The 26,661-nt window shown below is 40.4% G+C and overlaps 1 long non-coding RNA gene across 1 annotated transcript in view; it reads right to left on the bottom strand.

The window, feature by feature from the left end:
• The window catches only part of LOC130084514 (uncharacterized), a 102,141-nt gene that overhangs the window by 43,583 nt on the left and 31,897 nt on the right, over window positions 1–26,661 (bottom strand). The window contains exon 2 of the long non-coding RNA XR_008806946.1: window positions 21,871–22,368. This is a non-coding gene — a long non-coding RNA (uncharacterized LOC130084514). The remainder of the gene's footprint in view (window positions 1–21,870; window positions 22,369–26,661) is intronic.

The following is a 26,661-nucleotide window of genomic DNA, read 5'->3' as shown; positions in this document are numbered from 1 at the left end:
CGATTCACTACTATTACGACGCGGTGCAGCACGATTCACTACTATTACGACGCGGTGCAGCACGATTCACTACTATTACGACGTGGTGCAGCACGATTCACTACTATTACGACGCGGTGCAGCACGATTCACTACTATTACGACGTGGTGCAGCACGATTCACTACTATTACGACGTGGTGCAACACGATTCACTACTATTACGACGTGGTGCAACACGATTCACTACTATTACGACGCGGTGCAGCACGATTCACTACTATTACGACGTGGTGCAACACGATTCACTACTATTATGACGTGGTGCAGCACGATTCACTACTATTACGACGTGGTGCAACACGATTCACTACTATTACGACGTGGTGCAACACGATTCACTATTATTACGACGTGGCGCAGCACGATTCACTACTATTATGACGTGGTGCAACACGATTCACTACTATTACGACGCGGTGCAGCACGATTCACTACTATTACGACGTGGTGCAACACGATTCACTACTATTATGACGTGGTGCAGCACGATTCACTATTATTACGACGTGGTGCAACACGATTCACTACTATTACGACGTGGTGCAGCACGATTCACTACTATTATGACGTGGTGCAACACGATTCACTACTATTACGACGTGGCGCAGCACGATTCACTACTATTACGACGTGGTGCAACACGATTCACTATTATTACGACGTGGCGCAGCACGATTCACTATTATTACGACGCGGTGCTTCACGATTCACTACTATTACGACGTGGTGCAACACGATTCACTATTATTATGACGTGGTGCAGCTTGATTCACTACTATTATGACGTGGTGCAACACGATTCACTACTATTATGACGTGGTGCAGCACGATTCACTATTATTACGACGCGGTGCTTCACGATTCACTACTATTACGACGTGGTGCAACACGATTCACTATTATTATGACGTGGTGCAGCTTGATTCACTACTATTATGACGTGGTGCAACACGATTCACTACTATTATGACGTGGTGCAACACGATTCACTACTATTATGACGTGGTGCAGCACGATTCACTACTATTATGACGTGGTGCAGCACGATTCACTATTATTATGACGTGGTGCAGCACGATTCACTACTATAATGACGTGGTGCAGCTTGATTCACTACTATTACGACGTGGTGCAGCACGATTCACTACTATTATGACGTGGTGCAACACGATTCACTACTATTATGACGTGGTGCCGCTTGATTCACTACTATTACGACGTGGTGCAACACGATTCACTACTATTACGACGTGGTGCAGCACGATTCACTACTATTACGACGTGGTGCAACACGATTCACTATTATTACGACGTGGCGCAGCACGATTCACTACTATTATGACGTGGTGCAGCACGATTCACTATTATTACGACGCGGTGCTTCACGATTCACTACTATTACGACGTGGTGCAACACGATTCACTATTATTATGACGTGGTGCAGCTTGATTCACTACTATTATGACGTGGTGCAACACGATTCACTACTATTATGACGTGGTGCAGCACGATTCACTATTATTACGACGCGGTGCTTCACGATTCACTACTATTACGACGTGGTGCAACACGATTCACTATTATTATGACGTGGTGCAGCTTGATTCACTACTATTATGACGTGGTGCAACACGATTCACTACTATTATGACGTGGTGCAACACGATTCACTACTATTATGACGTGGTGCAGCACGATTCACTACTATTATGACGTGGTGCAGCACGATTCACTATTATTATGACGTGGTGCAGCACGATTCACTACTATAATGACGTGGTGCAGCTTGATTCACTATTATTATGACGTGGTGCAACACGATTCACTACTATTATGACGTGGTGCAACACGATTCACTACTATTATGACGTGGTGCAGCACGATTCACTATTATTATGACGTGGTGCAACACGATTCACTACTATTATGACGTGGTGCAGCACGATTCACTATTATTATGACGTGGTGCAGCACGATTCACTACTATTACCTATTACGACGTGGTGCAACACGATTCACTACTATTATGACGCGGTGCAGCACGATTCACTATTATTATGACGTGGTGCAGCACGATTCACTATTTTTATGACGTGGTGCAGCACGATTCACTATTATTATGACGTGGTGCAGCACGATTCACTATTATTATGACGTGGTGCAGCACGATTCACTATTATTATGACGTGGTGCAGCACGATTCACTATTTTTATGACGTGGTGCAGCACGATTCACTACTATTACGACGTGGTGCAGCACGATTCACTATTATTATGACGTGGTGCAGCACGATTCACTACTATTACGACGTGGTGCAGCACGATTCACTACTATTATGACGCGGTGCAGCACGATTCACTACTATTATGACGTGGTGCAGCACGATTCACTACTATTACGACGTGGTGCAGCTTGATTCACTACTATTACGACGTGGTGCAGCACGATTCACTACTATTATGACGTGGTGCAACACGATTCACTACTATTACGACGTGGTGCAGCACGATTCACTACTATTATGACGTGGTGCAGCACGATTCACTACTATTACGACGTGGTGCAACACGATTCACTACTATTACGACGTGGTGCAGCACGATTCACTACTATTACGACGTGGTGCAACACGATTCACTACTATTACGACGTGGTGCAGCACGATTCACTACTATTATGACGTGGTGCAGCACGATTCACTACTATTATGACGTGGTGCAGCACGATTCACTACTATTATGACGTGGTGCAGCTTGATTCACTACTATTACGACGTGGTGCAGCACGATTCACTACTATTATGACGTGGTGCAGCACGATTCACTACTATTATGACGTGGTGCAACACGATTCACTACTATTACGACGTGGTGCAGCTTGATTCACTACTATTATGACGTGGTGCAGCACGATTCACTACTATTACCACGTGGTGCAACACGATTCACTACTATTACGACGTGGTGCAGCTTGATTCACTACTATTACGACGTGGTGCAGCTTGATTCACTACTATTACGACGTGGTGCAACACGATTCACTACTATTACGACGTGGTGCAGCTTGATTCACTACTATTATGACGTGGTGCAGCACGATTCACTACTATTACGACGTGGTGCAGCTTGATTCACTACTATTACGACGTGGTGCAGCTTGATTCACTACTATTACGACGTGGTGCAACACGATTCACTACTATTACGACGTGGTGCAGCTTGATTCACTACTATTACGACGTGGTGCAACACGATTCACTACTATTACGACGTGGTGCAGCTTGATTCACTACTATTACGACGTGGTGCAGCACGATTCACTACTATTACGACGTGGTGCAACACGATTCACTACTATTACGACGTGGTGCAGCTTGATTCACTACTATTACGACGTGGTGCAACACGATTCACTACTATTACGACGTGGTGCAACACGATTCACTACTATTACGACGTGGTGCAGCTTGATTCACTACTATTACCACGTGGTGCAACACGATTCACTACTATTATGACGTGGTGCAACACGATTCACTACTATTACGACGTGGTGCAGCACGATTCACTACTATTATGACGTGGTGCAGCACGATTCACTACTATTACGACGTGGTGCAACACGATTCACTACTATTACGACGTGGTGCAGCACGATTCACTACTATTACGACGTGGTGCAACACGATTCACTACTATTACGACGTGGTGCAGCACGATTCACTACTATTATGACGTGGTGCAGCACGATTCACTACTATTATGACGTGGTGCAGCACGATTCACTACTATTATGACGTGGTGCAGCTTGATTCACTACTATTACGACGTGGTGCAGCACGATTCACTACTATTATGACGTGGTGCAGCACGATTCACTACTATTATGACGTGGTGCAACACGATTCACTACTATTACGACGTGGTGCAGCTTGATTCACTACTATTATGACGTGGTGCAGCACGATTCACTACTATTACCACGTGGTGCAACACGATTCACTACTATTACGACGTGGTGCAGCTTGATTCACTACTATTACGACGTGGTGCAGCTTGATTCACTACTATTACGACGTGGTGCAACACGATTCACTACTATTACGACGTGGTGCAGCTTGATTCACTACTATTATGACGTGGTGCAGCACGATTCACTACTATTACGACGTGGTGCAGCTTGATTCACTACTATTACGACGTGGTGCAGCTTGATTCACTACTATTACGACGTGGTGCAACACGATTCACTACTATTACGACGTGGTGCAGCTTGATTCACTACTATTACGACGTGGTGCAACACGATTCACTACTATTACGACGTGGTGCAGCTTGATTCACTACTATTACGACGTGGTGCAGCACGATTCACTACTATTACGACGTGGTGCAACACGATTCACTACTATTACGACGTGGTGCAGCTTGATTCACTACTATTACGACGTGGTGCAACACGATTCACTACTATTACGACGTGGTGCAACACGATTCACTACTATTACGACGTGGTGCAGCTTGATTCACTACTATTACCACGTGGTGCAACACGATTCACTACTATTACGACGTGGTGCAACACGATTCACTACTATTACGACGTGGTGCAACACGATTCACTACTATTACGACGTGGTGCAACACGATTCACTACTATTACGACGTGGTGCAGCACGATTCACTACTATTACGACGTGGTGCAGCACGATTCACTACTATTACGACGTGGTGCAACACGATTCACTACTATTATGACGTGGTGCAGATTGATTCACTACTATTACGACGTGGTGCAGCACGATTCACTATTATTATGAAGCGGTGCAGCACGATTCACTACTATTACGACGTGGTGCAGCACGATTCACTACTATTACGACGTGGTGCAACACGATTCACTACTATTACGACGTGGTGCAGCTTGATTCACTACTATTACGACGTGGTGCAACACGATTCACTACTATTATGACGTGGTGCAGATTGATTCACTACTATTACGACGTGGTGCAACACGATTCACTACTATTATGACGTGGTGCAGCACGATTCACTATTATTATGAAGCGGTGCAACGCGATTCACTACTAATGATGTTTCCTAACAAAGTTCGGGAGGAGCATGTTCAGATAATTAAACACATGTGGAGCACATTCAGGTAATCAAGCCTAATTAGACACGAGTGGAGCACACTCCCAATCAATGAGGTAAGAGGTATATATTCAGCAAACTTAACTCAGTTCATTGACAGTCTAACAGCATCCCTCCACCACCCCATCTCCTCACTTCTTCTCCTAAATACTCTTACAACAAGGGGGGAGCACTCTGGGTTCGGGCAAAAATTTCCGAGCTCGGAGCCCTCCCCCTGGACAGCACGCCAAATACGCATAATCTTTACTCTGTTTAATTGATGTAAATGTGAACTCGTGTATTACGATAGTGGTTATTGCTTTATCATACAGACCCGCGTCAACGCGTCTTTACATTAACGGTATGTGACGCTCAGGACACGCCTCGCACTCTGTAGTGTTGTAATCCGTCATATTCACGTACAGCAGCGTCAGCAGTGGTGCTGAGAGAACGCTCCAGCAACAGTTCAGAAAGGAGAAATCAATCTAGTCGAACTGGACGCGCGAATGAGGCGAAATCGCGTCTATCCTCGCGTCTATCAGGACCTCCAGACCCGCGTCAACGCGTCTTTATTAACTTAACATGGAAGTCCCCCACTACAGACGCTCTATCCGCGTCCGGTGTGAACGCAGCAGTTACATAATAAAATATTGGTCACAAATGATTGGTCACTTTCTAAATAGTAAAAGTATAACACATCTACTAATAATTATATATGAACAAATAGTTTTTTACCAATGCAGATATGTTAGAAATATACATAGAAATATACATAAAGATACATCGCGATACAAATGCCAACTTTTATCCGATGCATACTTATTTAAATCGATGCATCGCATTGTTAGCTTTTATGTCGATGCACCATTGCGAATCTGTGAATCTTACCATCCCTAATATATATGTTTATCTGTGGCAGGGTTCCAGACTGCGACCATTTTTTGAGAATGTGCGAGTTAAAATTTTATGTGGTCGCATTTGTGCGAGTGCATGGTCATGTACGACTCAGTTAAATTCACGCATGCGCAACAGAACGCCGTTGTATCAGCAGCTGCTGCAGTCCGTAACTTATGTTCAAAATGAACGAGTACATCATGAATCCATTTTTCAAACCGTGTTTTTGACTTATCCTGAATCACTACGGTACGCCTATAATAAGTGTTTATATTCTGACTATTTTATCCCGAGGTCGGCTCAGCTGCGGAGTTGCCCAGTGACTGCCTGACTCGACATAGACATTGACGGAGAGAAGTAGCTAGTAGGATTGTAAAATGTTTCGATGTGATTAATAATTAAATTAAATATTTAATAATCAAATATAACGACTAATAGAAAGTGTCACCAACGCCGCCTCAGATTTGTGCTTGTCAGAATGTGTGACTGTTGTGGTCGTGCTCTTCCTGGAACAACGCTCTGAAAACGGCAACTAAACCCGGCAACTAAACCCAATGAATTCACAATGATTTAATAAAATAGTGTTCTCATGTTATGTAATATGACAGTCCCAAATTACTCATCGTTATTATTAGTCGTGCATTGCTGCTTGAGTGGAGCGCGCTGAATGAATAACCGTTGAGCACTTTGCTAGCGTGTTATTTAACTCAAAGAAACGCATCCTATATGAGATTAATCAGACAAAATAAACATAATATTACAAATCATATCTGCACAAAATGACGTGAATCCACAAGTGAACTTGAACTAAAGCCTAGTTCACACTACGTGATTTTAAGCCCGATTTGAGCCCGATTTGCAAATCGTTGAGCTCGCCGACAGGTCAGGGTGTTATCGCGTGCAAATCGCGGGTGATTAGCGCGCGATGAACGCTCGCCAATCTGTTAGTATGAAAGAGCCAACAATGCATCAAAGACGCTCGCAGACGCGTCACCGAGCCCAGAAAAATATCTAGCATGCTAGATATCCAGAGCTGTCGCGCGACTCAACCTCACGTGATGTTGAGAGCTACAGCCAATCAGAGCAACTAGAGATTAAACATACAAGTATGTGTAGACATAAAAATATAATTACTTATGCTTTTCGGGAAGAATATCCCTGTTTGTAATCATAGGTTTTACTAAAATACTTTTAGGAAAAAGGAAAGTCAACTGTATATTGCCGATGTCCACAATGTTGATGTTCTGGGTGTTCTTTTTTAAAATGAAGTTGTAGAGTGTGTGTTTTTTTTTAGAGCAAATTAGTTTGCAGCTTTAGTTTCTGTCTGACGCCCATACGCGTGTTGTGCTCTTCTTCCCTGGGTATTGGCGCGCGTGCTGTTTCGCGTCATTTTCGGTTCATTTTATCGCGTGATTTTTCGTGAGAAAACGTGGTTTGTGGACAAGATAGAATCGTTGGGTGACAGAGTTGTTGTCAACTCGTGTAGAGCGTTACCTCCTGTTGCGGATCAATCACGTTGTGTCGTGTGGTGTGAACAGCTCAACAACTTGAACACTCCTGATTTCACAGAGAGCAAGTCATGTAGTGTGAACCGTACAGTTCAGCCCGATGTTTTAAAATCATGTAGTGTGAACTAGGCTTAATACGTGCCATTCAGAATGACTCGTGTTGTGGACGCTCTTCCTGGAACAACGCGACACGGCAAAACCCAAATAATTCACAATGTTTTATTACAATATTGTTCTCTTTATAATATTACGTAATATGACAGTCCCAATAATAGTCATTATTAGTCGTGCATTGCCGTTTGAGCTGCGAGTGCTAAAGACAACGCTTTAGTAAAAAAAAAAAAAAAAGTGCGACCAAATCATGTGTTGGTGCGACCAACTGAGAAAATTGGTAGCACCAGTGCAACCAGTGGAAAAGTTAGTCTGGAGCCCTGTGTGGATATAGCCTACCTTTCTCTTCTCTTCGGGGGCATCTGTCACATCATCCACTGAAATGTAAATTACAAAGAAGTAAATTTTCCATTTTACTTGCTCCTAACTATAGTTCTAGGCTTAAACCCCAAGATAATCACCAGAATTGAATAACGAACCAATAGACTTAAAATAAGTATCAAAATAAGGCTGACATCAATGACACCATTTTGGCAAAACCTGTAGTTACCTTAAATTTAATGTGATCTGTGACTTTTAATTTCATACAATGATAAAAAAATTACAACAAAACAAACTTAACTACAGTATCTGTTGAAATTGACAGCACACAGGACAACATGTTGTATTTACTCAGCACGTACAGTTAAGTAATTATATCTTTGTCCAGTTACTGAACCATGTCAGAGTTTAGGGATAATTACCCAAATTTATTTAGCCATTAGAAATTAATTTTCACCAACGATGAATGCATGTTAAAATAAATGTAAGATATCAGCGAGGTATTTTTTATCTTTATATTGAACATGAGAAGTACACTTTTGGTTTCACAATAACATGATCATATGGCTAGACATATTTATATTGTTCAATGACACAATACCAAACTTTCTGTCATTTGAAAGCGTTTCAAATGTTTAACAAAAAAGTAAAAATACTGGAATGTTTTTTTAAATGAACATTTTCACTAAAATATGCAGATATAATCACGTTTTTGCCTTAAATTCTAACAGATGATCTGTTTTCTTTTTTAATAAAACCGTAAAGAAAAGTTACAGATCAAGTTGCAACAAAAAAATTAAGTTTACATAAATTAAACTTAGATTGTATTAATTACTACAATCATCCCTTAATTACTTTGTAATAATCTATTGGCCTCTAAACTTCTATTTAAACTGACCGGTTATTAATTAAAACATTATTTACCTATAAACAAAAGATAGCAGATTAAAAGATTAAATTTCATGCACTACCATGAATTTGGCATGGTGTTGCAAGAGAATGAAAGGAGGGAGCGTGGCTATGTTTCTTTTTCTTCAAGATTGTGCTTTTAAAAACCTCGGTTACTCGGATTCATTAAGCTATGTATATAAGCTTTAAGAATTATTTTAAGTAATAAATGACGCACACGAATTTGACATACTACAAATGAGTAAAATGTGTTTTGTTTGATCTTCTCATTCTCACCTGTGCATCCAGAGCTGCCATTCCTAGTTTGATCTTCCTGCAAGCACAAGTGTCATAGACAGTCAAACATCATAGTCTAACATCACATGGCACTGTATTTAAAACTGTAATGGTACAATTAGGCAATATATTAAAGTAATTGACATTGTAACATAAGCCAATACAATTTCATACCATTTTGACTGAAAATAAATGCCATTTATTGTCTGGTCTTGAAAGCTGCATTACAGAAGTAGAAAAAACTTGTTCTGAATTTATTAAACTTCCCTCTTGCTTTGTTGAATCACATTATTGGTGTTTAGAGTGATAAAACGTCATGAGTCCTGCAGGCCTCAGACTCACATGGCTGCACGTGTAGGCCGCTACAGATGCAACTCCTGGCAATCTTTAATTAATGTTACCAAAATTGAGCTAAACATCTAGGTGAAGTAACAGGGACGCAAAATATGTCTTTCAGAAATAACATAAAGACAACAACATTTTAAATTCGGCGAAGTTTAAAAGCGGATTACCGCTAGAATGCAGTCACCTATGCAATCCTAACTGTGGCCTTAAAACAGCTTAAGACTCTTAGGAATCTAAAGCCCTAATGGATATATTATTATGATCATTACTGTCATTTTGGTACATTAATCTATACTTTCTCCAAAGCTGCTTTGTGGTTATGCTTAAGGTGAAAAGTGACGTGACCTTTACGTTACGATATATGATATATAATACGATATATAGGTTGCAAACAATATGCAAGTTAAATAAACAGCACCATATTATATTGAGAGCCTTGCACAAAAAGTCAAAAACCTACTTTTTCGTCGGCCATCTCGATCCCGTCTCCTCCGCGCCGTGTCTGCAGCATCTGTGACTCGCAGGTGAGAGGTCCAGGGGTGGGGGAGGGGCGGGGAGAGGAGGCGATAGTCGCGGTGGGGACTTAAAGCCTCAGGTTCTGTGTGATGTATCAGCCATTACTGACACTCACTCGGCGAACTATAGCTATATTAATATTACCCGCGCTTTTTTTTTCTTTTTTTTTTCTTGTGCGGTTTTTGTTTTCTTTATAAAATGATGTATGGACATATATGCTCTGATAATATGCTCTGAAATAGTGTAAGCTATATGCTGTTATAAAATAAATAAATGTTATGCTCAAATTCAGATAGCCTATGTTTTTTTTTTGTACAAATAAAATGACAGAGTGTAGATGTAAAAAGACATTTAGGCCTATATTATATTTAATATTAAAAAACAACACATTAATGAATGGAACAAATTTGGAACTATTAAACAGCTCACAGAGAGATTGACATTCATAAAATAAAAATAAACTATTACAAGACCTTGTAATCAACAGAACAGATATTATGTTTACCCTCTGAGAGCCGAGGAGATAAAATAAATAAAATAGATTTGAAAGAAGTGAGGCATGAGACCAAACTCTGGATATGAGGCCTCCACACAAGGCCCGCCATGCTTCTTTGTTCTTGGATGGTTTCTTGCATTTGAACTGGGTGAAACATGTCAAGACTGTGGTGTCATAGATACAAGACCCCGCTTGTTTACAAAAGGTACAAAACAGAAAGTGAGTTGAGCTGTTGTTAATGTTACCGTCCTTAGAAATTGTCTATATTGATTCTGAAACTCTTTAACTGCATACTCCTAACTATTGTTAAAATAAACAATCTTCACAACAATTGCTCACCTTGCTTGTACTGTTCAAGACAATGATTGAAACCATGTATTGCTAGCACTTTTCTTGCTACAGACAAATTGCTTGTTGTATTCCTCATTTCATTTGTAAGTCGCTTTGGATAAAAGTGTCTGCTAAATTAATAAATGTAAATGCACTCACCAAGACAGCAGTTCGCCAGTTAGAGGAGAATGGGAAAAGACTATATTTGCAAACTATATAAATTAATTGTCAAATACTAGCACATGATTTAATTTAGGGTAAGAATAACACATGGTAAAAATAATTCAACAAATGATGATGCAGTTTTTCCACACTGGACACCCTTCTGGCTTAGCTACTGGTTCAGATTCTCCCAAAATGACATGAAACTATATACAACACCTCACTTAAACAGAAATAAGTGTTGTGGACATGCACGTACATGTAGCCTACGTCATCCATACATTGGCATGTGTTAGACTAATGATTATGATATACTGTAGTGCTCATCATTTCCAGGATTTGAGTTCACCTTGTCAGAGTAGCCATAATGATTTGGCACTTGTTGTCACCAGCATTTGGAACCACAGAGGTCAATGTGCTGATAGATAGGTTAGGGTTAGTGTTAGGAGCTGCTCTGAGAGGTACTGGTCCACCACACTCAGATGCTGATAGATAGGTTAGGGTTAGTGTTCGGAGCTGCTCTGAGAGGTACTGGTCCACCACACTCAGATGCTGATAGATAGGTTAGGGTTAGTGTTCGGAGCTGCTCTGAGAGGTACTGGTCCACCACACTCAGATGCTGATAGATAGGTTAGGGTTAGTGTTAGGAGCTGCTCTGAGAGGTACTGGTCCACCACACTCAGATGCTGATAGATAGGTTAGGGTTAGTGTTCGGAGCTGCTCTGAGAGGTACTGGTCCACCACACTCAGATGCTGATAGATAGGTTAGGGTTAGTGTTAGGAGCTGCTCTGAGAGGTACTGGTCCACCACACTCAGATGCTGATAGCATTTCTGCTTCATACCATGCTTGCTCTATTAGCTGCTCTGCTAACATGACTATTGGTGATGATCAGTGCTCCACTGTGGCCTTTAGCTGTTCCTGGTGTGACACTGTGAACTGGAGTGCATACGCTGGCACATGCTTACATCAGCAATTACACAGGCATTCGCCATGTTTTTAGAAAGTGATCATTGCCCCGCTTCTACTTCACTAGCAGCACATCTGATGCTGGATCAGGAGATTATTTCTTAACTTTTGATCCAGCATCTGTTTCTCTCACACTCTGCACTGTTCACTTCCATTAGCTTCATGAAAAGAGGTGTATCTGGTCCCATTCTCCCACAATGAGCTCTCTCCAGGTCCTGCTAAAGCAATATCAGTCTCTCTGTTATCTCACAGCATCTGTAGGGTACAGGGTATTGGAAGGCTGCTAAAACTGTGAGATATGATGTATGATGAGGGTATAATGTGCTGCTCTGTTAGCCTAGCGGGTAGCATTTACAAGATAATAAAGTCATGAAACATTTATATAAAAATAGTGTGTTAGTAGTTCACTTTTAAGGCTTTTGAGAGAGCACAGAGCTTTGTAGAATGTTTGTAGTTATCAAATATTACACCATTTGTGCAAAGGAATGACTAAAAAAGATGACCAAATCTGTTGAATCTCATTTGTATGTAGTGATATATTAAAAAGAAAGCCAGAAGATTAAAAAAACAGCAGCTGCCAATTTTAGAAACAAGATTGTATATAGTCAGGGCCTGTTCATTTATTAATTTCATATGAGTTTATTTCATAAAAGTTTATTAGTGATCTGTTGAAAGTACATTCTTTGAATTCTGTTTAATGTATGCAGAAAGGCTCTGTCAGAGGGGTAGCCCAGAGTGAAAAATCTGTATATCATTTACTGATCATGATTTAATTAGATTATAATTAAATGATAATAATATATTAGAGTAATGATATAATAATGTATTAATTACTTTAACAAAATCACTTTGAAGTGTTTTTAACCTAAACTGACAATTAATTCATGTAGATTTTGTAGATGATCCTCTCACATAAACCAGTCCCCACAGAAGCGAGACTGAAACACCTGGAGTTGGCTAACCTCGTTTAGATTTCTTTCCTATTGTCATCAATAATGACTATATGAATATAGACAGATCCATGATAAATTACATAAATGGCATTTTTAACAGATCAGTTATATTCTAATCATTTGATGCCTTACGATAAATAAAACAAAGAATTTGCTAAAAAAAAAAAAAAAAATTCTCTGTTTGTGACTCAGTCTTTCCAGAATTTTCATTCTAGTGCACCAACAGCACATTTATTTAATTCAGTTTATTTTATAAAGTAATATAAATAACTAAATATTATACTAATGTATAAATATAAATAATTAAAAACCCTATTAATTCATATCTTTAGTAAAAAGACACATTTTTAAAATAGATTGCCAAATTGTAATTCTATTATTGACCAATACCCCCAATAGGGAGCTAGAGAGTGCCGCACTTTTCCGGAACAATGTGACTTGTGGGGACGGCAATACTCTGTGTGACCACCAGGGGCGCCTAGATATACACTAACACAGATTTTTGTCTTGAAAATGGCCCTCATGAGGACTTCAAAAAAAACTACATGGGGCGTGTCCAAACACTGTTTGGGAGGTGCCTGAGGGGCTTTGCCCGTGGGGACCTCTATTTAGGTCCCCACGGTGACACGAGTCCCCACGAGTCTGTGTGCGTTCAGGTTGAAGTCCCCACCGGGATAGAAAAACAAGAACACACACACACACACACACACACACACACACACACACACACACACACACACACACACACACACGCCAACCCATTCACAGCCCTCTCTCCTGGCAAACCACAAGTGTTTTTCTGCTTTTCAATTTCTCTTCATTGTTATTGTGCTTCATGTCTGTGCAGTGCCACGGTTCGAGGGCTTTCGGTGCCAGCTACCACAGGTGCTGCTCCCATGGGCTAAAGAGTTTGTGTGTGTGTGTGAGAGAGAGAGAGAGAGAGAGAGAGAGAGAGAGAGAGAGAGAGAGAGAGAGAGAGAGAGAGAGAGAGAGAGAGAGAGAGTATTGACACTGCCTTGTGTAAACATTTAACGCCTAAAGACTTCAGAACACAATCAGAATCTTCCTGAATTATTCACTGCAGCTGACAGATTTACAGCTTTAGAAAACATGCTCGTTGTGGGAGTCTCAAGACTACACCCAGAGTTACTGCACATCAATCTGAGTTTGTCTAGCCTAGAACAACTCTTTCAAGTGCAAGTCCTTGTTTCCAGAACATGTACTCATAGGACCAAGAGCACGTGCCCCTTCTAATCAATGGCTTTTCTAGTCCTTTCTCAGGACGAATCTTAAAGCTACACCATGTGCTTTCAGCTGCGCTCAGCATAAACCACTGCATAACCCACTGGTGTGTCATCAAACCTTATACCGTCAAGACCATCCACATGCTTCCACAAACCGGGAAAATAAGAGGATGAAAAACACCAACTGTATCAGTATAATGCGCTATATTCCGAGTCTTCTGAATAAAAAACTATTTTGTGTGGAAAACAGACCCTTTCCCCTCATTTTGGAGGTTGAAAGCCAAAGTCATTATAATCTGTTCAGTAACACTTTATTTTAGTGTCCTTGTTACATACTGTAGTAATAACTAGCCTATACATTATGCGTGTATGCAAACCAAACCCTAACCCAATAGTGAGTACATTAATATTACTCAGTTCTTAACTGTATAATTATACTGTAACACAGACACCTTACACTTTATTTTAAGGTGTCATTGTTACAGTGCAATTATACAGTTAAGAACTGAGTAATATTAAGCAACTACATGTACTTACTATAGGGTTAGGGTAGGATTAGGGTTTGGTTCAGGGTTAGTTGCATACATGTTAAAATCGAATGACCTTTTGACACTTCAAAATCTTTAAAATACCTTTATATGTAGTAAAATATAATTAAAACCTTTTGCATTCAATAAAAGAGATCAAGTTGTACTACCTTACATACTTTGGATGTCACATCTTTGTTTTTTATTTTTATTATTAAGGCCTTTGGACAAAAAAATGACCCGTCACGTCATTGACCCATGTATACAATCATCATTTACTATTATTATTATGGTAAGTACATCTATAACAAGGACACTGTAAAATAAAGTGTTACCAGATTCTCCATAACTTGAACTCTCTTAGATAGTCATAGAGATTTGTAACAACACGAGGATGAATAATTAGCAGGATTTTCATTTGTGAGATGATTTCGTGTGGATCTCTGAAGCTGCTCCTCAAACTCAGAGCTTTCCAGGACCATTTTCCAGCGGAGATCCAACATTTGAACAAGTGAAGTTTCAAGCACAGTGCAGCGTTCAGGACCATAACACACTTTAACACGCCGATCTGCTCTGATGCAGCGCTGAAAACCATGTGTGATCTACTCGCCACTGTTTAAAACCACCCACACACACACACACACACACACACACGCAGAGCTCAACGTGTCTAAATCCTCTTAGAAACAAGTCTGCTCTTGGGTCAGTTTGAACTTTGGTGTCACAATGGGTGCAGTGATGCGGATTATGAGCTTCATCCACGTGGATTCTGGGGCACACGGCTTCGGCCATCATGGATTGGGATGAATAAACACAGTTGTGCTAGAGATGTGTCTTTCTCTCTCCCCCCCTGCTGGATTAGTGCTTTTTATGTGGACTCGCGTACAGTTTTCAGGTGCACAACTGAGCACTCGTTATCCAAATGAAGCGAACTCTGGCGTTAATCCAATCCAGGTTTAAACCAGAAGTGCTAGTGTGAAAGCACCCCTAATAGTCAAGTCAAGTCACCTTTATTTATACAGCGCTTTTAACAATATGGACAGTTTCAAAGCAGCTTTACAGTGATAATAGGAGATTAAAGTAACAGAGATTTTTTTGTCTTTACAGCAGCTCTTTCATTGAAATTTGAAGTTATTAACTAAGGGGTTGCTTACACGACACCGTTTTAACAGAAAACAGAAAACTTTGAATGTGTTCTGGCCGCTCATTTGCACGACAACCGTGTTTGGGGCTCGAGAACACAAACTTTGAAGTAGGAACAAAGGTGCAAGTTTTGAAACATTTTGAAAAACTTGAATCCGGAAAAACGGTGTCATCTCCGTGTAAACTTCAAAACCGTGAAGCACGTGAACTTTGGCGCAGGAGTTGGTGTGTGTCCGTGTATCGAGTGTTAGTTGTCATCAGTGACGTGGAGAAACATCAGCTGCGTCAGACAAATGCTCCACTCAATCACTTTCCTCAAACTCGCTATCAGTTCCAGCCAAACGCCAAAACAAACCTCAAACTGACTCCTGATACACACCCACTGATGTACAGATGCAATGTTGAACTATTAACTGAGGTGGATTGCAACTAAAACATGTACCACAAGGCCAAATTCTTCTGTGACATCCTATTGCTGATCCAATTATTGATTTACGTAGCAACAAAATCCCAGGATCGATTGTAGAAGAGGAACAGTTATCGGTCACAGACATTATGGTTTCCTTAAATCACTGTGTAAAGAGAGATTTTTCAACATTTATAATGATCAGTTTGAGCAAATGCTCATACTCATCTCTGGATCAATACATCTAGACTATTTATTTATCAAAGCAGTAAAAGATCATGGGAATTATTGAAAGTAATGACACTTTAATTTATGTCATTTTTAAAGCTTGATATCATCAGTCACCATTAATTGTCCTTGCATTGAAAAGACAGACAAGAACGTTCTTTAGGATATCTCAGTTTAAGAAAGAAAGGCATAAAGGTTTGGGACAATGTGAGGGTTTGAAAAAAAAAAAAAAATTTTTACTTTTTTTGGAAGAGCTATCCCCTTAAAGTCGGCATGAAACAGAAATTAAAATTGAGTCTTTTCAACCCTATTATGATGTTGAACATTGAACAAATTGAAGAGCTTCTTGAACAAGGAAAACATGTAGTATGGAACTTGATTTTGTCCACTGGGAATTGATTGGATCATTGTCGTTTGCTAAATGCTGTTTCATGTGTAAGTGATGTCATGTTACAACTTACGCACTACTAAATATTTTTGCGTTGCACGTTAAACTTGAAATACAACTCTACGTATAAATGAAATACACAGGGAAGCCTGTGACAGGAGTAACGTGTGGAATAAAAGAACTGAACTGCATTATTAAAGGGATACTCCACTTTTTTTGGAAACAGGCTCATTTTACAACTCCCCCAGAGTTAAACTGTTGAGTTTTACCGTTTTTGAATCCATTCAGCCGATCTCCGGTTCTGGCGGTACCACTTTTAGCATAGCTTAGCATACATCATTGAAGTGGACAAGACCATTAGCATTTCTCACAAAAAAAAATGACCAAAGAGTTTCGATATTTTTTTTCTTTTTAAAACTCGACTCTTCTGTAGTTACATCGTGCACTAAGACCGACGGAAAATGTAAAGTTGCGATTTTCTAGGCTTATATGGCTAGGAACTATACTCTCATTCCTGCGTAATAATCAAGAAACTTCACTGCCGTACCATGAGAGCAGCAGGCGTAATGATATGACGCAGCGCCTGAAAATAGGCCACCTTCCGTCAACACAACGGAACTATTTTCAGGCGCTGCGTCATATCATTACGCCTGCTGCTCTCATGGTACGGCAGTGAAGTTTCTTGATTATTACGCAGGAATGAGAGTACAGTTCCTAGTATAGAGAGTACAATCATTAGACATACATGATGACATTGACGTTTACACTCGAGTCATGTGATTAATTACTGTTAGCGGCTCTTCAACAGGAACACGTTCCATCTCTGTGGGCATAATAAATCAAATATAATTTCTTATTTTTGGTATCAGTATCTCTTTATTGTTCCTTTTTAATTTCTAAAACAGTTTCTGAATGTTATTTACATATAAAAATATGTTATTCATGAGTAAGTAAGTGGCATATTTTAATGTAAACATACTTTTACAGTTATTTACGTGAGGCAAAAGCAGTTATAATCCCGGATAAACTGATTTTCACAGCATTTCAACACAACTTTGCTCACTTATTAAAGGCTCCCGCTGGAACATTGAGGGAAAATGTCACATGATGTGGCTACGCTACACTTTAAGGAGAGCTTACAACCTACAAGCTACGTTCTGCCTTATAAGAACAAATGGTGCAAACGAATAAAGTACAGAGTTTAGAGTTACTTACAATCTAGCTAGCAGATACTAAGCCTCTAGTGTGGACTTTATGTTCTAGTTTAAACCTGACCCTGGTTAATATCCCGTCATCACAGAAGAGATGTAGCCACAGACACGTCAATGTTTATGAGGACACTTCTTTTTCTTTTCTTTTTAAATAATGATGTGCACTGATAAATAATATATAATGCACACTGCAACATTCCATAAAAAATCAGAATTGAGCATTTTTACAGCTTTTAGAACAAAATTTGGAAAGAGTTACATATGTCAAATATGCAAAGAAAGCAGCAATTGTGCAGCAGAATGTGAGCTTCTCAATGAGAAACTGAAGAAATCAAGAAAACCAACTGAGCCAGTCACTGTCCCTCTCATATCTAATAAAGACAAAAAAACAAAAACTGGAGGACAGATTCGTAGTTGGGACCTTAGATAGCATAATAGCACACACTGTTCACCGCACAGTTGCAGCTCCATGCATGTGTCTCTCGCTCCAATGTTAGCTAATGTCTGTACTTTCCTTTTCTGAATATAAAATATAAAATGCGTCGTATTTTCTGGGGTAATACAGCCACAATGACCTTTTATTAAGCCACGTTATTTTTGATTTGCTGTGTTGTGTTGTTGGTAGATTACCCGCACCTGATTATCAGCGATTCTGCTTGTTCGCGACTCGCCACTAAGTTGCGCGGGTCATAATGGAAATGACTGGCACAGTCAGTAGATTCTCCCGCAGAACTTTACACTCCCATTGCCACTTTCTCCCATAGGATTTCGGTCTCACACTTATTTGCCCTGTTTAGTAAATATGGCCCTGAATATTTGGTGAAATTGTAAATGGACTGCATTTATATAGCGCTTTCACAGACCCAATGACCACCAAAGCGCTTTACATTTGCCTCACATTCTCACACTCACTCATATACCGACGGCGGTGTCAGCCATGCAAGGCGCCATCCCGCTCGTCGGGAGCAGCTGGGGTTAGGTGTCTTGCTCATGGACACCTCGACACTTGGTCAGGTGGAACCGGGGATTGAACCACCAACCTTCCGGTTCGCAGACAACCTACATGAACCACTGAGCCACTGCCGCCACATTCATTCTTTCTTTCTTTATATAAGACAGTGCTTATGCTAATAAGACAGTGCTACTTTCTGATGATTCAAGAAAAGATTAGAAAATATTGAAAATTAATTTTGATGACTCATTTAAGACTGAACTCATTGCAAAGTGCAATGAAACTTCACAAAGTACTGTGGTGCAGTTATTGCGTCAGATGCTAACACTTCTCATACCATTTATTTCAAGCTACTTTAAAGTCATCGAAGAGTATTACTACGGTACAGTACCATGTTAAAAAAGCAGTACCTTGGTAAAGCAATGGTACTTCTAAAGTAGAATAGCTAATTGTCTGCTGTTTGAAACCGCCTTTGGGTCTGAAATGTTGCTTAGGTAGGCACTCTTGTCTGGAGCAGAGCTAATATCAGTTGTTAAACCGCTACCCGGCACTTGGGGGTTTTTGTGACGGGTAAGGAGAAATATTTGAAGGGCTGCAAACAGCCTTTAGGGCAGAATCACTCTCAGTGCACAATGGCCTGGCTGTTTTTGTGTTTCCCATCCAGGACAACAGTCATGTGTACAGTAACCCACGGAGTAATCATACCTCGTCTCTCTCGCGGTCGAACCGGTGACTGTAACGAGAGGAATGAACAGCCAGAACCAGAGGAACGCTGGGTGAGACATGATCAAACACAGGACACAGGTATGCCAACACTTCTCCCTCATTGTGTGAAGATAAAACCAGCCTTGTCTTCACAGATAATCCCTGCACATTTACTTAAAGCGTCTCCATTAAACGCTTTCCATCATGACACACACACACACACACACACCGTAAAGCTATGAAACACATCTGTGTGTGAATAAGACACCTGATCTGCTAACAAGAGGCTTTCAGACGAGAGACAGAGGTGATGTTTGGTCCCTCATCACTGCTGAGCAAACAGAAATGATGTGGATCCCATCAGCAAGATACTCTATACTCAGACAATTCAAGTCCAAGTCAGTCACACTGCTTCTCATAATGCCTTTTAACAGCGACACACGTGATCCACATGCAGTCATAGTGAGCATGCTTTAATCTCACACACTTTAATCTCACACAGCAACAAGCATACAAGTTCTGCTGAAGAAATAAGGAACTGAAAGAGAGAGGCCACAGGTCAGACGGGTTTCAAACATTTCAACGTCTTCTAGAGAAAACGTGTGTGTCTGGACAGATGACCGGCATTTACACACACACACACACACCTGTCACACCTGTCACACATTCATTCACTCACCGGCTGCACCATACTTCAGTCGGATTTATTTTTGGCTGTCATAAAAATAAAGTATTGCCATAATTTAAGTCAGCATGAAACAGAAACAGATAGTCTTTTCTTCACTGCTATGACGTTTAGCTGAGTGAAATGGCTTATCGACCAAGAACAAATGTCAGATGATTGGATTGATTGGATGGTTGTGGTTTGCTATTGGTGGATCTCATGTGAGAGACAGGTTCCCCACGCCCTCATCAGAGAAGAGATATTCTGAGTTTAGATTATGAGGAACATGAATTAAAAAACAATATAAAAAAATAGGAATTGTCCATTTTGATTTCATGGTGACTTTAAAAGTTCCTCTGAATGGACAGATGAATGAGCAGCGTTCGGCAGTAACTCTCAGAGTAGCTCACAGACACGTGTAATCTCTCAGTCTCCTGTGATTCGAATTAACCTCAGGAGCTGTTTGCTAATGCTAATCCCTCAGTTTTTTCACATTACTATGAAATGCTGTTTACATAATATGAGAAAGCATAGTTTTTTTTAACTTCGAGGACCCCAAAAAAACCCATCTATGATATGTACTCGTTCGTAAGCACTGGTGTTTGGAGACAAAGAACATCAGGTTTGCAATGTTTCAACCATTTCACCAGCAACAGTCCTCACAACTATGCTCTCAAATCACCCCCGACACACAAAGCAAACATAAAGTACATAAGTAACTAACATGACCTTCTGTTAAACAGGAACGAAAACATATTTCACTCTCATGAACATAGTTTGTCTGAAGTCGACACTGACTTCCTGAGCGTTGCTGACTGATGTTTACAAAGTCATTCTTGCAGTTCAACATGTTGTTCATTCTTGCCCATCTATTCAACACAAGGTCATTAGATCGCTGCCGCTGACGTAGGATTAAGTGCTCTGTCAAAAGTAAAAAAAAATAAAACCAACTTCATCTAAATGCCACAATGGAAGTGTGAAAAAAGTTTTGATGTATTTATATTGCATTACCAATTCTAGTTAAATATATGATCTATTCCTCATTCCCTTATAGAATGGCTTTGCTATCAAGACCCGGTCATTACGCTGTCCATGGTCCTTAGCTGAGGGGTCATATCTGACGAAGATAAAGCTGTCCATTAAAGAGGCCTCAAAATGCCTGTCTGTGCAAGTCATATATTTGGCCCATAAATTCCCCAACCTCTTCCCTCCATACTTTTCCCTCAAAGAATACATAAATAAATACACATTTCAAGTGATGACAGATCGGAATTGCACCAGGCAGCAAATTTTACCTCCCTTCCTCCCAACTATGTGCCACATTAGTTCAGCATATTTAAACAAAAAGACATTCCCAAAACACATCCTTAACACATCTTTAAGCAGAGATCTGAAGAGGAAGTGACCTTTGACCCTTGAGGTGGGCTACTGTACTCACCCCTAAACATGAGCTCCAGCTTGAACCCTCGAACAGAGGATAACCGCCATCTTCGGGGACCGGACATGGGAAAGATCCAGCCTATTAGGCCAGGAGTCCCACGGAGAGGCTCGTTTGGCCAGTGAAATGGATCCGCTCAGACTGCTAATGCTAGGGGTGGGCAAAAGCAGCTAACCGGGTGCGAGGACACATGGTTTGCATTTGGTCTCGTGTCGTAACAGGAGGAGAAAGCCGACTGGCAGCAGGAACCCTCTGACGCTCGTTTCCTACTTCTGGAGAAAGATGATCCTTCCCGGCAAAGCCTACCGTAGCGTTTCCCTATCCCTCCCGATCTCCTGAGTCCAGCGCTCAAGATTATATCCAACTGGCTCGTCGTTACGCTGAAACAGAGCAGCCATTGAGTGTGTGAAGAGGGACCGAGCAAAGACATCGGGCCTCCATCCGTCAGCTCGGGTGACAAGACCTTTCTTTTCCTCTCTTCAAGTCAGGCTGGACCCACTGTGGCAAGGGCAGAAACAGAAGGGATACATTACTAACTCTTCCAGAAATCCAATCTGACAGAGTGAAAAACAAAGTCAAATGTTTACGTTGAGTAAATGACAGATCTGTTGTGGAGAAAAAATGGCCAAACATCTCAATCAACATTAGAACAACAATATAAAGCCATTTTTTTCAATGAACATGAGTTACGGTTAGGTTCCCAGTGCATCTTTCATTCATTCATTGAAAAAAATGGCTATGGTATCCTTTCAATGGTTAACGTTACCACAGTCACTGCATACTTTGTATCTGCTGTGCTTTATTTGTACCATTTTGTTGTATTAGTATGTTTTTATTTATCCGTTTACCTTATTTAGAATTTGAAAGATAATAAAGATGTTGTTTAAGAAGTGAGATCTCTGATTGTACTCCTCGAAAACCAAAAAAAGCAGTGCTTGAAAAGTCCTTGAAAATCCTGCAATTTCATTTTACAGTATCTGTACGACGAACCCTAACCCCTTTTATTTTAACTTAAATTGATTCAGGTCCCTTTTACCACTTTTGCACAATAGACAGACGAGACAGGGAATGCTGAAGAGGGAAAAGGATTGGGAAAGAATGTGAGCTGGGGGTCAAATTGACTTAATATGCGGGAGAATCCACACTAACAGCAAAACCAGGGCTGAATCAGAAATCGCCCACTAAACCCTCGTTCACTATTCCCTACGTTAGTCCACTAATACTGTTCACTTAAATGAGTGAATGAAAACGAGTGAGTGAATTCAGACAGCCGTTGAGCGTACACCGGTTGTACACTCGTCATTGCAGTGCATTGTGGGATTGAATGAGTGCTCTCAATAACGTCCACTATGATTTCGGACACGACTACAAATGGCTGTTCCCTCAAATAACGCCCTAGGGTATAGGGAGCGATTCAGATTTAGCACAGGACTTCTTAACTCTGGCCCTTGAGATCCTCCAGTTTACCTCCAACCTTGATCAATCTCACCTGACTATATAACTTTCTAGTACTCATGACGACCTTAGCTTATTCAAGTGTGTTTGATTTGGGTTTGAGCTGAAACCTTGAGAACCCCTGTGCTAGACCATGGCAAGAGCTCAGTTGAGTCTTTGAAAGCTCTACTTCATGCTGGAATAACCACAATTACCTGACTCAAAATGGTAATGCACATAATGCAATAATAATCTTGTATTACTGAGATGTTATCAGTACTAACTTCAACATTTTTCAAAACTTGCCCCTTGGAACCTGTTTCAAAGTTTGTGTTCTCGAGCCACCAAACACTGTTGTCGTGCAAATGAACGGCCAGAACACATTAAAAGTTTTCTGTGTTCAGTTAAACAGTGAGCAGCCCCTTAGTAAATAACTTAGTTAATAAGTTAATAACTAAATGATCTTAGCATCGGAAGTGAATCAATCAACTTTAGCTGTTTAGCTGAACAATAACTTTATTCTAGAGCTGCTGTAAAGCTAAACAATCTCTGTTACTTTCATTTCCCATTATCACTGTAAATCTGCTTTGAAACAGTCTAAATTGCTAAAAGCGCTATATAAATGAAGGTGACTTGACTAAGATTAAGAATTTGTACTGCAGAAGTCACTGCCATCATGTTAGTTTTAGTTTCTGCCAGGAGAGAGAAGGAGGAGCTCTTAAAGAGTTGGCAGCAAGGTGAGTTGGTCATTGAGTGAAAATGAAGCATTTTAGCAAGGGGTGTGTGTATGAGGAATGTACTAGTTAAACTCACACACAGCAAACTACAGCTACACACTGTAAAGAGCCTCATCCCCATGAACCTAGATGAACACATCAGTGCCAAGTCAAACCCACTCCTGGCCTGATCCTAAACTGGGTTGAACTGGATCCTGGCACAGAAGAACCTTCATCTTTGTCTAAGTTACACTGTCTCTGTAAGTGCTTTGTGTGTTGAACAAGATGCAGCATGTTCATTCTGCGCCTATGGAGGGGTGGAAAGATTAACTTTATTTTGAATTCCTTCCTCTTAATATGGCAATTACCCCGCTCGCCCCACTTCACCGGGCCTGTTCCCAACACTCAGGATATTTGTTTTGTACACATAAAGCATTTTATGCTTACTCTCCAAAAAACCAAAACGTCTGACTTCTGCACAAAAACTGAAGACATTTTCAAAGCACAATGCGAGAACGTGGTCTAGTCTAGTTTTCAAGGCTCATAAACCTTTAGGCCTATGTCTCATTTAAAGTACTTCTTCAACACTGTGAGTCACGTCTACTCTGTGCCATTAGGTTTAAAACTAGATCAAATCAGCGTAGCACAGGTTTTAACATAAGACAAAGAGATCCTTAGATAGAAGCATTTCTTAAAACATATTCTTTTGTGTTCCACAGGTGAAAAAGGAAATTCAAGTTTGGAATGACAAGAAGCGAGAGTAAATGGTGACAATTTGGACCCAATTTAAAGTCCTCCTGTAGTCAACAATTGTATCCCGTAAAACTCATCTTTGATCACCAAAAAAAAAATAATAATAATAATAATTCCTTGCAAAAAAAAATTCTTCATGCCTTAAAATATCTTGAGTGTAACTCGACACCCTTGCCTCATTTAGTATACGCGGTTCTATGAATATGCAAATGAGCTCCGCCTCCACTCACTCACAGCAGCTCAGAGATCCACTCATTGATGATCACACGTTGATCTGATTGACATATAGACATGTACACATAAACATATAAACAACATTAAAAGCTGGATTTTCACCACAGGGGGACTTTAAATATTTTAGTATGGTGTCCCACACATGACATGCAGGGAAAAAATGGATATACTGGACACTAAATAAGAATTTGTTCCCATCACTTATAAATGCATGGCCAAGTTTTGTTAGTTAGTTCCCTCATTTCAAGTCAATTGCTGGTCAGTTGTACTAATTTGTTCTCTCGCTTTAATTTAGTCAAACCATAGGGATTCGCAATTTAGCACTCCATTTTGTAGAACCTATACTCTATATCAAGGCCCGGCGTGACTGATTCTTCTTGGGAGAAGAATTTATTCTGATATCCAGTTTTGTTTTCATGAATTTGCAAGCTTGACCATTTGTCTTTCTCCAGCCGCATTACGCTTAATTCAATCCGTCTCAGTTCGATTACTTCTCCAGGATACTAAGCAAAAAGGCAAGAAAAAAAGGACAACAAAAAGGAAATGAATGCTGAAATAGGGCTGGCCACTTCAGATTCCCTTCCTGTCATCTGCGATTGGATGAAATATCTCTCAGAAGTGAAGTGAGAGAGAGTCTCTGCTCCAACACAAACCCTGTGTTATTATCTGGCACTATAAGAACTGATCCCTCGAGAAGAGCGCAGGAAGAGCCCTGCAGTGGGGATGCTGAACTTCCTCTAACACTGACACACACACACACACACTAAACCGACCTCTAAACCTACACATCACACACACACACAAACCCGACCCCTGAACCTACCCATCACACACACACACACACACACACACACACACACACACACACACACACACACACACACACACACACACACACACACACACACACACACACACACACACTCACACACTAACCTGACCCTAAACCTACCCATCACACAAAACTTTCTGCATTTTTCATTCTGTATGATTTATAAGCTTGTTTCCTCAACTTAGGTCCACAGTGACATGAGTCCCCATGAGTGTGTGTGCATTCAGGTTTAAGACCCCACCGGTCTTATGTTGGCTTGTATAAAGGCAGAGAGTGTTATTGTGGCATGTATTAAGGCAGAGAGTGTTATTGTGGCATGTATTAAGGCAGAGAGTATTATTGTGGCATGTATTAAGGCAGAGAGTGTTATTGTGGCATGTATTAAGGCAGAGAGTGTTATTGTGGCATGTATTAAGGCAAAGAGTATTATTGTGGCATGTATTAAGGCAAAGAGTATTATTGTGGCATGTATTAAGGCAAAGAGTATTATTGTGGCATGTATTAAGGCAGAGAGTATTACTGTGGCATGTATTAAGGCAGAGAGTATTATTGTGGCATGTATTAAGGCAAAGAGTATTATTGTGGCATGTATTAAGGCAGAGAGTGTTATTGTGGCATGTATTAAGGCAGAGAGTATTATTGTGGCATGTATTACGGCAGAGAGTATTATTGTGGCATGTATTAAGGCAAAGAGTATTATTGTGGCATGTATTAAGGCAGAGAGTATTATTGTGGCATGTATTAAGGCAAAGAGTATTATTGTGGCATGTATTAAGGCAGAGAGTATTATTGTGGCATGTATTACGGCAGAGAGTATTATTG

Source organism: Rhinichthys klamathensis, unplaced genomic scaffold, assembly GCF_029890125.1.
Source record: "Rhinichthys klamathensis goyatoka isolate OS25496 unplaced genomic scaffold, OSU_Roscu_1.1 h1tg000065l_1, whole genome shotgun sequence".
NCBI lineage: Eukaryota > Metazoa > Chordata > Actinopteri > Cypriniformes > Leuciscidae > Rhinichthys > Rhinichthys klamathensis.
The sequence above is the reverse complement of the archived record's forward strand: the minus strand, read 5'-3'. Positions and strand labels throughout refer to the sequence as shown.